Genomic DNA, 12,451 nt, shown 5'->3' on the forward strand with positions numbered 1-12,451 from the left:
GATAGAGGTGAGGGCTTGGCACCAAGAAACGTTTAAAACAGCTATCTAGGTAGCATTCTTTTCCAAAACGATGAAATGACTTCCTAAAACAGCTAAAAGGGGATTGGGAAACTCAGTTACTCGGCTGGGAGAAGGGAGGGAGGAGGAGGTGGGGAAAGAGAGGCGGGGTGGGGGGGGGCAGGGAGAGAGAAGCATTTAAACTCTAACAGACGTTCACACCTCCAGCAACCCTCTTCTCCCGCCCCCGCCCCAACCAGACGGAATAGAAAAAGGGTTAAGCGTACGGAGGGAGCAGGGCAGGGTGGGTGGTGGTGGGGTAGAAGAGGGAGAGGCGAGGAGTAGGAAGTTCTTGGCAATCCCCGAGATTAAGAAAAACGCCGGAGATCGGTGGACGCAGGAAGCTCCCTTACCTTTCTCTCTAAGCCCCGTTTGCACCTGATCTGCAACCATAAATACTTCGTGATGCTTAGTGTGCAGCCAAACGATGGCCGAATGTTAAACAATTCTTCACTCTCCCTCCCCTTTTGAAAAAACAGGCTCAAAAGAATGTTAATACTGTTCTCGTTATCCATCCGCTCCAAAACATTCCGCTTTGTCGCTAAGAGAGACGAAAACCCAGCGCTTGGGCACGCGTTTATGTATTTATATATTATGCGGTCGGTATATAAACATATATACGTTTTCTGCGTATAAATCCAAAAAGAAAAGCACCACAGATGCCTCTGAAAGCGGGAGGGGACGGGAAAGAAAAAACTTGGCAAGCCAAATGTATCCAAAGATTTCGTACCAGGAGCCACCTGCTTCAATATGCAGAATTCCCGAGAAGATTTAGAGGGAGAAGGAAAAAAAACATTAAAAATAAAATACCCAAAGCACACACTTGAAACTGGAAGACGACTAAGACGCGTGGAAATGGAGAGGATGAGAAGATCTCCCGAGGGTACAGATCCGTCAGCTAAGTGAGCAGTCGCCTCCGAAAATCACAGTCGAGGAGGTGGCTGCAGACGCGTCCCCTGCTCCGGTCCCCGCCGCCGCCGCCGCTGCTACCTGTAGACACGCGCGCACACACACACACCCGCGCGCACCCACGCGGGCACACACACAGCACAACCTCCTCTCCCTCTCTCCCCCTCTCTGTGGCGTTGCTGGGTGCAGGAGTCTGAATCAAGCTAGACCCATCCTCCCGACCCCGTCCCGCCCCCGCAGAGCCACGATTCCCTCCCCCGCCACTCTCTCTGTGCCCCGTTTATTGCACAGCAGTCCCTTCCCTGCAAGCCCCCTCCCCCGGGCCGGAGCCACAGTCGCCGTAGGGCTGGGCTTCGGGGGTATGGGTCCAGCGGTGGCAGACTTGATGCGGGTCGTGGTCCTTCCCTTTTACAAGTTCCGCCCTCCCCCCTCCCTCCTCCAGCAGCGACAGAGCATCCTCCGCCCTCAGCACCCGCAGCGCCCGCGGCTGCAGGAGGGGTTAAGGGCCCCCGGCGTCACGTGTGACGTTCACCAAACCCCTCGCCAGAGCGTGCGAGTGAACCGCGCGGCAGGCAAGCTGCGAGGCCTCAGATGCGATGACTTTCTCTGTTCTAGGCGTCATTAAGCTTCCCTTCGAGGCGTTTTCGTCTTGGTGACTGCGAGTGAGGAGTTGGAGGCAACAGCCTTTTACTATGCTTCTTCAGTTTTTTTCTTTTTTTCCCTTCCCCCTTGGTAGATCCTTTGCCACAGAACTCGCCCCTGATTTCTGTTTCCACCAGCCAAAGGCAGAGAAAGCTCAGAATTAAAGTGTTGGTTGTAGTCTCGTCTGTGGGAGTAGTGTAAATGCAAAGCCACTGCCTCTGGCCTCTTCCTGCTGGTTGCACCCACGTCTTCTGCCCCTGGATTGGTGATTTTTAAGAATTCATCATAGCTAATCAGTGTTGGCTTTTGTGACGGGTGTGACTCACTATACCACATTGTTTACACCTACACATCTCCTAGCAGCTTCTCTGCGTGAATTTTAAATACAAGTGAGTTAGGGGACAGGGGCCTGCCAAAGGAACCATTGAAATAACTGACTGCAACTTGTAATAATATTAATAAGAGTAAAAGTCACAAGTAGGAAATCCGTAGGAGAGATCCGTGACACATAGTCTTGAAAAGTGTTTTTGCTTGTTTAAGTGCTTGCTTCATATTTCTCATTTGCATGTATGCTTTAATCTGTAAAATTCAGGTCAAAGAAAGGAACTTTAACCAACACGTAGAATGCAGTTGCTCTAATGTATTACTCATTAATAATGATAAATAACCAGAATATATGATCTGATTTTGAAAAATAATCTTTAAATATGACATATTAGTCATAAAAAGGAACAAAATTGGGTTATTTGCAGACATGTGGATGGACCTAGGGCTTCCCAGGTGGCGCTAGTGGTGAGGAACCTGCCTGCCTATTCAAGAGACATAAGGGACTCAGGTTCAGTCCCTGGGTTGGGAGGATCCCCTGGAGGAGGGCTTGGCAACCTACCCCAGTATTCCTGCCTTTATAATCCCATGAACAGAGGAGCCTGGGGATGGTCGATAGAGTGGCAAAGAATCCAGCACAACTGAAGCAACTAAGGATGCAGCATACATGCAGATGGACCTAGAGACTGTCCTACAGAGTGAAGTAAGAAAGAGAAAAACCAATATCATATATTAATGCATATATGTGGAATCTAGAAAAAATGCTAGAGATGATCTTATGTGCAAACATAGAAACAGAGACACATGTAAAGAACAAACATATGAATACTAAGGGGGAAGAGGGGAGGAGGGGTAGGAAGGATTGGGAAATTGGAATTGATACATATAACTACAGATACTGTGTATAAAATAGGTAACTAATGAGAATCTACTGTATAGTATAGGGAACTCAATGCTCTGTGGTGACCTAAATGGGAAGGAAGTTCAAAAAAGAGGGGATATATGTATATGTGGGGGTATAGCTCAGGGGTAGAGCATTTGACTGCAGATCAAGAGGTCCCCGGTTCATATCTGGGTGCCCCCTTCCTTCTTTGGAGAAGGAAATGGCAATCCACTCCAGTATTCTTGCCTGGAGAATCCCATGGATGGAGAAGCCTAGTTGGTTACAGTCCATGGGGTCGCAAAGAGTGGGACACGACTGAGCGACTTCACCTTCACCATGTATATGTATAGTTGATTCACTTTGCTGTACAGCATAAACTAACACAACATTATAAAGCAACTATATTCTTGCCTAGAAAATCCCCATGGACAGAGGAGCCTGGTGGGCTACAGTCCATGGGGTTGCAGAGTTTGGACACAACTGAGCAACTAAACACACACACACACCCCAATGAAAATAGAAAGTCTTAAATATGACATTTTCAGTTCAGTTCAGTTCAGTCGCTCAGTCATTTCCGACTCTTTGCGACTCCATGAATTGCAGCACGCCAGGCCAGGCCTCCCTGTCCATCACCAACTCTCGGAGTTCACTCAGACTCATGTCCACCGAGTCAGTGATGCCATCCAGCCATCTCATCCTCTGTCATCCCCTTCTCCTCCCGCAATCCCTCCCAGCATCAGAGTCTTTTCCAATGAGTCAACTCTTTGCATGAGGTGGCCAAAGTACTGGAGTTTCAGCTTTAGGTATGACATATTACTCCTGCTTAAAAGGAATTTAATACCACATTTTTCCTGACATAGTTTTAGAATTCAATGTCAACTTGTCAACTTTTCCTCCTCCCCTCCTCCCCCTGCCCTTTTCTTTTGAAGTAACGTTTAGGTGATGTGTTGACAAATAGTAGATTTTGATATTGCTCCCAGGAAAGTGAAATTTCATTCAAGTAAAACATATGTCTGATTCTTGGTGACAGATCTACCCTGCCCATTTATCTAAATCCTGTGAAAGATCTCTGGAATCTGGAGAGTTCTCTAGAATTTCCTTAAAAAGATGAGAAATAAGTATCTATTCCAATATCAATGAAAGTACCTGACTGAATACTTTCATCTTTCATGGGATTACACAATTAAGGTAACCTGATAGAGGGTATCATTATGACAACCTCAGAACCTTATTTCTTTCTTTTTAAAAAAGAAATAAGGATGATTTGATATGTTGTCCATAACATCTTTTTTTTTTTTTTTGTCCATAACATCTTATGGGAAAAAACCCCAATGAACTTTTTAGCCAACCCAATTAAAGAATATAAAGTTTTGTATACTTTCTTTTTCCCCAAGGCTATGGGTACCATATTCTAAATGCATCCATTGAAGTTAATATCAGAATCCTAAAGGTAATGACTGAACGTTTTTCATTTTTAATATTTGGTATTTATAGTATAATTAATTCTAAATATTTTCTATTGTGTTTTTTCATTATTCTTTTCACAGCTACACTTTATCAGCTGGGCACTATTATCTCATTTTTATGTTAATCTAGCAAAAACTCAAGAATTTTAACACAATAGAATTGTCATACAAATAGCATTTATCACTATCTGTAAATACAAGCAATGAACCAAATTCTCTTGCCTATTTTTCCTCCACTTTCTCAATCAAAGCCCCTGAGGGAGATAAACCCATACCATACCACTGAATCCCACAAGCAATTAAAAAAACAAGAAATTTTGCTTTTTATTTTTCTCTTCATTTGTGGATATGGATATGCAGTTAAGAGCTGGGACTCTGGGATCAGATTGCTAATTTGAATCCTGGATCTACACTTAATATGTTATTGCCTGGTGCAAAAATCTCTCTAAACTCATATTCCACCGCTGCAAAATACAGATAATAATAGTATCTTCTTTGTAGGAATGTTGTGAGGATTATCTAAAATAATGCATATAAAGCTCATGACACATGAGTAACTAATTTTTCAGGGTTCATTCTATTTTTAGTGTCTATGTGGTATGCTTCCTCCACAGAGTCAAACTTCAATATATGTAGTGACATTTGGGCTTAGTGTTAAAAGCTGATCATGAAATTTGGTTGCATTTATGGTACCCATAACATGAAAATAATGAATTATTAGTGAATTCCTAGGCCCTCCCTCTTTTCTCTTTTCTTTATGGGGCTGTATCTGTCTTCTATTAGCTAATTTTAGTGTAAGGGAGCATCTTAAATGTAGATGAGACAGAAAATGAAACAAACATATGAATGGGTGATGAAGGCATCAATAAAATATAAGAAATTGGATTCAATTTACATTGCAGATCATGTGATCTTCCATGTTGTGACATTAACCACACTGAATTTCATGGTCTTTTATCATGTTACATACTATTTGCAATAAATACTGGAACTCTCTGTGAAGTCAATTACAAATAAAAACCTTGTGAAAATTTCCCAAACATATCTGTTGATCCATAGTTGTGAAAGAAGATGTTAATATAACATATATGTAAAGTATTAGCATTTTCTGGGGGAAAAAAGGTTCAGAAGAGACAATCTATTGAGTGGAAGTGGGGGGAAATAATTACCAGGGGAGTAGTGAAACTGACTTTGAAAATGTATGTATACAAGTTAATTGTTGTGATGGTAAAATTTCCTTTCTCAGAAATAAAAATGAAAATATCAGAAAAGGAATGTAGGCTTGAGGGTGAATATTATATTGTATTTTTAGATACTTCAATACAGTGGGATGTAGACTCAGTTTGCTTTCAGTCTAGAAAGTCATTAAGTGGGAAGATTTTTTTTCCCAGTAATTATATATATCAGGAAAATTAAACAGCAAGTTCTCCTAAAGTAAAGAAAAAGCAAGAATATCACTCCATTCTTTGAAAAGACCAAAGACTTACAGCAGGAGGCTAGCACTTTTTTTTTTCTTTCAAGGGGCTTCAGAAGAAAAATTATTAATAAAATGTTATGCTTAGATGAAATTTTACTACAACATTTCTCATAAACATATGTATTTTAGTTAAAATAGGTTAAATATAAATAATATACTGAAAAAAAGCTCATGGGGCAATGAGAATTAATATTTCAGCTCTGAAAGAAATAAAAAATAAACTCATAATCTGTCAAACTGTGGCAATGTAGACCACCTGCTCAGCTTCCTGGCAATGTTTTTTATAACCTGGACAAAAGATCAATGCTATTAATACAGAAAAGACAGATCCCAACTTTTAGAATTACCAGCATAGTCTGATAGTGTTTAGTATCCATTTGGCCACAATCCACCTGGTCTCTGAGGCTAGTGCATCCACAAACCCCTTCTCCATTCCATACAGTCTGTATAGCAAGGTCAAATTCATCTTTTTATCTAGTCCTTACCAAATTAAGAGGCTTCCCTGATAGCTCAGTTAGTAAAGAATCCACCTGCAATGTAGGAGACCTCAGTTCGACTCCTGGGTCAGGAAGATCCCCTGGAGAAGGGATAGGCTACCCACTCCAGTCTTCTTGAGCTTCCCTTGTGGTTAAGCTGGCAAAGAATCTGCCTGCAATGCAGGAGACCTGGGTTCGATCCCTGGGTTCAGAGCATCCCCTGGAGAAGGGAAAAGGCTACCCACTCCAGTATTCTGGCCTGGAGAATTCCATGGACTGTATGTTCCATGGGATCGCAAAGAGTTGGACATGACTGAGCAACTTTCACTTTCACTTTACCAAATTAAACCGTTCTTGAAAATGCTTAATGAAACTGTATCCCCTATTATGTGAAATGCAAGCTCCTTATCCTGAAATCCGTATCTGACATACTCTCAATCCCACACATCTTCATTCAGCTTCTCTCATTACTTCTCTTCCCAATCTCTACATTTCTCCCAAAAGATAAAATCTGTTGGTCTCCAAGGAAAATTCTAATGATTTCTTTTCTTGGGCTGTCCACCACCATCCCTACCTACTAAACACTTCCGAAAATACCGCCTCAAAGATCCATTCCATCAGAAATTATTTTCCCTTATTTACTCCGAATATAACTAACGTCCACCTCCCATAATGCAATTGCACAGTCTCTCTTGTGTTACCATTATTTCTGAATCTTTCATCTCTCTTAGCTAGTTTATAGGATACTAAACAATCTCTTACTCCAAGACCTTTCTGTTTACTATCCCCTCTTCCAATGTCTCTCTTCCTCCTAATTGGCTCTATGACTCCATCCCACATTCATATGAGGTCTTTGCTCAGGTGTCATCTTCAAAAGATATCTTCACCAACTCAACTATGTAAAAAGAGCATTTTCCTCTTCATTTATCCTGTCTTCTTAACTTCCTACATTTGCTTCAGAATACATATTATAACCTGACTATATTTGTTTCTCCTTACTAAAAGATAGGGCTTCTCAGGTGGCACATTGGTAAAGAATCCACCTACCAATGCAGAAGAAGCAAGAGACAGGTTCAGCCACTGATTCAGGAAGATCCCTGGAGTAGGGAATGGCAACCCATGCCAGTATTCTTGCCTAGAAAATTCCATGGATGGAGGACCCTGGCGGCCTACAGTCCATGGGGCTGCAAAGAGTTGCACAGTACTGAGCCACTAAGCACACATGCACCAGAAAGTGAGTACCACAAAATTGGGCTTCCCTGGTAGCTCAGACAGTAAAGAATCTGCCGGCAATGCAGGAGACCTGGGTTTGTTCCAGGGAAGATCCCCTAGAGGAGGGCATAGTAACCCACTCCAGTATTCTTTGCTGAAGAATCCCCATGGACAGAGGAGCCTGGAGGGCTGCAGTCCATGGGGTCACAGAGTCAGACACGACTGAGCAATTAAGCACAGCAGCACCACAAAATCAAGTATTTAGTCTGTTTGTTTACTACTGTATGATGAGCACCAAGATATATGCCTGACTCTTTGTGGTCTGTAATCATTGAATGAACGAATGAATGGTTACAATCAATTTGATTTGTTAATATTGTAGCAGTTTAGGGGGGCACAATTATAGACTATCATGATCTCAGCCAGCAATCAAATATAAAGGTATAGGAATATAAAGGCATAGGAATTTGCTCAGATATTCTTGAAAGTTATATTTTCAAAATAAATGTCTTATTTAAAATATATTAAAGTCATAATAAAAGGACACAGGCCCTCATTTTTTTAGATAATATTAATTTATTTTTTTAATTTTAATTTTTACTTTATTTTACTTTACAATACTGTATTGGTTTTGCCATACATTGACATGAATCCACCACAGGTGTACATGCTTTCCCAAACATGAACCCCCCTCCCACCTCCCTCCCCATAACATCTCTCTGGGTCATCCCTGTGCACCAGCCCCAAGCATCCTGTATCCTGCATCGGACATAGACTGGTGATTCATTTCTTACATGATAGTATACGTGTTTCAATGCCATTCTCCCAAATCATCCCACCCTCTCCCTCTCCCTCACAGTCCAAAAGTCCGCTCTACACATCTGTGTCTCTTTTGCTGTCTCGCATACAGGGTCATCATTGCCATCTTTCTAAATTCCATATATATGTGTTAGTATACTGTATTGGTGTTTTTCTTTCTGGCTTACTTCACTCTGTATAATCGGCTCCAGTTTCATCCATCTCATTAGAACTGATTCAAATGTATTCTTTTTAATGGCTGAGTAATACTCCACTGGGAGAAAATAATAGCAAATGAAGCAACTGACAAACAACTAATCTCAAAAATAAACAAGCAACTTACACAGCTCAATTCCAGAAAAATAATCCAATCAAAAAATGGGCCAAAGAACTAAGTAGACATTTCTCCAAAGAAGACATACGGATGGCTAACAAACACATGAAAAGATGCTCAACATCACTCATTATCAGAGAAATGCAAATCAAAACCACAATGAGGTACCACTTCACACCAGTCAGAATGTCTGTGATCCAAAAGTCTGCAAGCAATAAATGCTGGAGAGGGTGTGGAGAAAAGGGAACCCTCCTACACTGTTGGTGGGAATGCAAACTAGTACAGCCACTATGGAAAACAGTGTGGAGATTCCCTAAAAAATTGCAGATAGAACTGCCTTATGACCCAGCAATCCCACTGCTGGACATACACACTGAGGAAACCAGAATTGAAAGAGACGCATGTACCCCAGTGTTCATCGCACCACTGTTAATAATAGCCAGGACATGGAAACAACCTAGATAATATTTAGAATGGGCATTATTAGCCCCAAATGTGTTCCTAAAGCAGAGATACCGTACTTCCAAAGATAATCTGCTTCTTTAAAAGTCAATGGTATTTTATTACATATGACATAGATTTCACATTTGTTCATTTCCCTGAGTTTTATTATTTAAATAAGGTATCTAGGTAATGTTCTTTTTCTTAAGTTCTAAAATTCTTTTGTTGTTATTACTTAAAAAAATGAATTTATATGGGATTTCCCTGGCAGTCGAGTGGTTAAGACTCCACACTTCCACCCCAGAATGTTTGATCCCTAAAGAACTTGAAATTTATAGAAGCAATTATAAAAACCTAAAATCACATTTATAATACACTGTGTAGTTAATTCTTAAATCAACTGAAGAGTGTGGTTCAGTCGCCAAGTTATGTCTGACTCGGTAACCCCATGGAGTGCAGCATGCTAGGCCTCCCTGGCCTTCACTATATCTCTCAGAGTTTACTCAGATTCATGTCCATTGAGTCGGTGATGCCATCCATCTCATCCTCTGTTGCCCCCTTCTCCTTTTGTCTTCAGTCTTATCTTGTCTTCAGACCCAGCATTAGGGTCTTTTCCAGTGAGTCAGCTCTTCACATCAGGTGGCCAAAGTATTAGAACTTCAGCTTCAGCATCAGACCTTCCAATGAATATTCAGGGTTGATTTCCTTTAGGATTGACTGGTTTGATCTCCTTGCAGTCCAAGGGACTCTCAAGAGTCTTTTCCAGGACCACAATTTGAAAGCATAAGTTCTCCAGCGCTCAGCCTTCTTTATGGTCCAGCTCTCACATCCATACATGACCACTGGGAAAACTATAGTTTTGACTATCCAGACCTTTGTTGGCAAAGTGATGTCTCTGCTTTCTAATAGATCGCCTAGGTTTGTCATAGCTTTCCTTCCAAGGAGCAAGCATCTTTTAATTTCATGGCTGCAGTCATCATCCACAGTGATTTTGGAGCCTGAGAAAATAAAATCTGTCACCGCTTCCACTTTTTCCCCTTCTATTTACTGTGAAGTGGTGGGACCGGATCTTAGTTTTCTGAATTCTGAGTTTTAAGCAAGCTTTTCCACTCTCCTCTTTCACCCTCAGCACGAGGCTCCTTTCTTCCTGTTCACTTTCTGCTATTATCAGTTATTTGCATATCTGAAGTTGTTGATATTTCTCCCAGCAATCTTGATTTCAGCCTGTGATTCATCCACCCTGGCATTTCACATAATGTACCTATTTCATAGATGGAGATATTAGATCCTAGGCATAAAAGTTTAAATTTGGTACTATATCCTCTCATTGTAAGTTCAGGTAACTACCACCATCACACTACCCTCCTGAACAGAAAAGGAATGAACAGGTATGAGAATATGGCTTTCAAATACAAGTTGGTCAAGTCTGTATTAAGTATGAGTTCAGGAAAAAACTACTTGAGCTGGAGATCACTGAAAATGTGTAAAGTTTAGACATTCTGTGTCGTTAGTTAAAATAAGTTAGTATGCTTGATGTCAAGAATTGTCCAAAACTTCAACAAACATAGAAGAGACAGAGAGAATAAGAGAAGTAAAGACAGAAAGAAAAAGAAGGAAGGATGGGAGAGAGGGAAGAAAGGAAAGGAAGCAGAAAGAAAAAGAAAGATTAAGAGAGAAGCAATCCAAGCTGCAGCTAGAAAAAGATCAATTGAGAACTGAATTTCTAGTGTATCTTATAAGAACAATTTGAGTTAAACATGTGGATGGAAGGATGAAGAATTAATGGCCTGAATAAATTTATTTTCTAGATTGACACTGCTATTTTTAAGAAATATGAAGTACTGGCTTCTGGTAATGGCTGTGAAAGATCTTATTAGATTGACCTTCCTGAAGATAACAGCCATAAACTCTTGGACATAACACAAAAAAGCAGTCACATAAAGGAACAGAACCAGGCAAACAGAACCAGGAAGATTCTTGTAAGGAATCCACACACAGAGTTCTGCAGAATGAGTTCTCCTTTTTCACATCTGTTAACCTAGAGCCAGGCACAATCAGTGTGGCAGGAAAACCAGTGAGTGATTTCTTGGCTTGGGGAGTCAGAAGACCGAATCCAGGGGAAACTGTTAAAGGGGGGAATTTGAAGGAAGAGAATATGGACGTAAAGGGAATGCTCAAATTCTATCTGCCTGTGTCTTTGGTAGACTCCCAAACAACACTTGGTGCGATAGGTCCATAACAGTTCACTTAAAGAAAATAGATCTGAGTTAATTTGGGAGCCATTGCCCAGTTTGTAGCTGGAATCTAACCAAGATAATTTCCTGCTAAAATAAAAGAAATAATACTCTTTGGAGGAAAAACAATAGAATTCAGAGTCTCCATATCTTAACATTCATGATGTTCAAGATAGAATCCAAAATTATCTGATGTATAAAAATTTAGGAAAATATAATAGATTGTCAAGAAAAAAGAAAATCGTTGAGACCAACCTCTAGATTATTTTGCATGTTGGAATAAGCCAACTACGATTTTAAAACCACTGATACAACAATCCTCAGTGAAGTAAAAGAATCTAAGTTTGCTGTACATAAAAAAATAGGAACTATTTAAACAGAGAAATAAAAATAATAAAAAGAACCAAAGGATATTCAAGAACTGAAAAATACTATATATGAAATTAAAAATTCTGCAGATGAGCTTAAAGGTGAAATGATGGAGGAGACTGAGGAAAGAGAGAATTGTTGTCCAGTAGAGTCAGGGATCTACTATCCTAGGTAAAGAACAGAGAAAATAGACAGAAAACAAACATATATAATGTAGTCTCAGAAACAGAAGAATAAAATATTTAAAGACTAAATATTAGCTGGAACTTTCATATGTTGCTGGTAGTATGCAAAATGTTGCATCCACTTTGGAAAGTTTTAGTGCTACATTATAACAATAAAACTATACATGCCAGGATCTGTTTTAGGAACCAATAGTTTTACTTATAAGTATTTACCACAGGAAATGAACATATAAGTTTACACAAATATAGGTAGGCAAATTTTCATAGTAACAGTTTGTTGTTTGTTTTTTTTTTAATAATAGCCCAGTCTGGAAACATGTTATTAAATGTTCATTAATTGGTAAATGGATAAACAAATTATATTACATGCATAGTTAGGGGGTACTAGTTAGCAACAAAAAAAGAACATAACAAATCAAAAAACATCATGCTAACTGAAAGAAGTCTAACATTGTTTGATTCAGCTGGTACAGAAAACACTGTTTGCTTCAACTGGTACAGCCACTATGGAGAACATGAGGAGGTTCCTTAGAAAACTGGAAATAGAACTGCCATATGACCCATCAGTCCCAGTGCTGGGCATACACACCAAGGAAACCAGAATTGAAAGAGACATGTGTACCCCAATGTTCATTGCAGCACTG

General features: G+C 40.2%; 1 non-coding gene across 1 annotated transcript; it reads left to right on the forward strand.

The window, feature by feature from the left end:
* Positions 1 to 2,944: 2,944 nt before the first annotated feature.
* Positions 2,945 to 3,016, forward strand: TRNAC-GCA (transfer RNA cysteine (anticodon GCA)). The gene has a single exon. It is a non-coding gene; the product is annotated as a tRNA-Cys (tRNA).
* The last annotated feature ends 9,435 nt before the right edge of the window (positions 3,017 to 12,451 follow it).

The sequence above is a fragment of the Ovis canadensis genome, chromosome 1 (assembly GCF_042477335.2).
Source record: "Ovis canadensis isolate MfBH-ARS-UI-01 breed Bighorn chromosome 1, ARS-UI_OviCan_v2, whole genome shotgun sequence".
In the NCBI taxonomy this organism is placed as follows: Eukaryota; Metazoa; Chordata; class Mammalia; order Artiodactyla; family Bovidae; genus Ovis; species Ovis canadensis.